Genomic DNA, 1,646 nt, shown 5'->3' on the forward strand with positions numbered 1-1,646 from the left:
ACAGAAACACACCAACAAATGCATGTAGAGCAGAATGAGGCAGATACCCACTGATAATTAACATCCAACAGAGAACGCTCAACTTTTAACCAGCTGAAATCCAGCCAGAGACGCCCTCCACTCCAAAGCCTCCAGACTCAAGAGCTGAGCCCAGAAAAGAGTCCCTATGTCAGCTGGTACTGAGGCTGACTGCCCCCTCTCAGACAGTCTGACCAGCCTCACAACAACACTGCTCTCCAAACACCAATCAGAGGAAAGCACATTATAACACAATGTAAAGAAACCTGCCGGGAACATTGGAAAGAAGAAACTAAAAGCCAAAGTGGATCAGAACGTTATCTCGCCCTAAAAAGAGACGATGAAGAGCAGAACATCTCTCTGCTGTCAGAGATAGGAAGCAGAGACAGATGCTCACCAAGTACAGGCTCAGTGACCACAAACTGACCATCCAAACAGGAAGACACAAACAATCACGGCAACCAAAAGACAACACAACATGTGGTCACTGCTGGACAGGTGAGGCTGAGACAGAGATGCACTTTCTCCTACAATGTAAAGCATTCAACGAAAGCAGGAACATTTATTTTAACAAGTTCAACTCTGTAATCTCAGAGTTCAAAGAGCTGAACCACCTCTCAACATTAAAATACTCCTGGGAGAAGGAGACAGGGCATACCTGCTGCCCAATATGTGTCACCATGCACACCTGAGACACACACACACACACACACACACACACACACACACGCACACACACACACACACACACACACACACACACCACACACACGCACACACACCACACACACACACAGTATATATAATTAATGTAAATCAATCTTGGTGTTGTGTTTGTGTTGTTATTTGTTGTGTTCTGTCCGAGTGTTGGACGAGTTGTGTTTTGATGCTTTGGCAACATTGTTGTTAAACTTTCATGCCAATAAAGCTCCTTTGAATTGAATTGAATTAAATTAAAAAAAACATGATGTACAATCAGCACAAACATGAAGTATAAGAAATTATCAGTTTTATTATAATTATTAAAAAAAATAACAATGACAACAACAATTTTATTTTGAAAGGACACTTTCTGTGTGTGTGTGTGTGTGTAAGATGACGGAGGGAACATCCGCCCCACCACAATAAAAGTCTCCTCTCTCCGCTGTCACACTGCGGACCGTGTCGTCAGGGCGCGTTCACGGCCCGGTTCCAGCCCACCTGCGGCTCACCTGACAGGGTCACCTGTGTGTACTTCACGGTCCCGAAGGAAACGGAACCCGCCTCACTCCTCCGGCGGATTAACGAGCTCACCGGCCGCGTTACCGACGCTGCGGTGACGGGTTGTCCTCACCGTGATGTCACCAGAGGCAACCAGCAACCACCGCATCCACCGCAACCAGCGCAACCACCGCATCCACCGCATCCACCGCATCCACCGGTGAGTGAGCGTCCCTGTCCTTCCCCGTCGTGTCGTCGGCGGCCGGCTAACGTGAGCTAGCTGACGGGATGAACGGCGGCTCGGCCCGCAGCCGCTCCGGACCCGCTCCGGCCGCAGAGTAGCGTCAGAACACATCACGTTTTCTCTCGGACGGTTTTATTTTGTGTGGTTTCGCTGGTGGACACTGAGTTCGGATGTTCCGGACCAC

General features: G+C 48.8%; 1 protein-coding gene across 6 annotated transcripts in view; it reads left to right on the forward strand.

Moving 5' to 3' along the window:
* The first annotated feature begins 1,156 nt into the window (after positions 1-1,156).
* The window catches only part of lrrfip1b (leucine rich repeat (in FLII) interacting protein 1b), a 27,587-nt gene continuing 27,097 nt past the window's right edge, over positions 1,157-1,646 (forward strand). For 5 of the 6 annotated variants that reach the window (XM_073495437.1, XM_073495435.1, XM_073495434.1 and 2 more), the window contains exon 1: positions 1,157-1,646. This exon is cut by the window's right edge and continues 300 nt beyond it. The gene's annotated coding sequence lies outside the window, so the exon portion shown is untranslated. The other variant, XM_073495432.1, reaches the window with a different exon arrangement.

The sequence above is a fragment of the Pagrus major genome, chromosome 24 (assembly GCF_040436345.1).
Source record: "Pagrus major chromosome 24, Pma_NU_1.0".
NCBI lineage: Eukaryota > Metazoa > Chordata > Actinopteri > Spariformes > Sparidae > Pagrus > Pagrus major.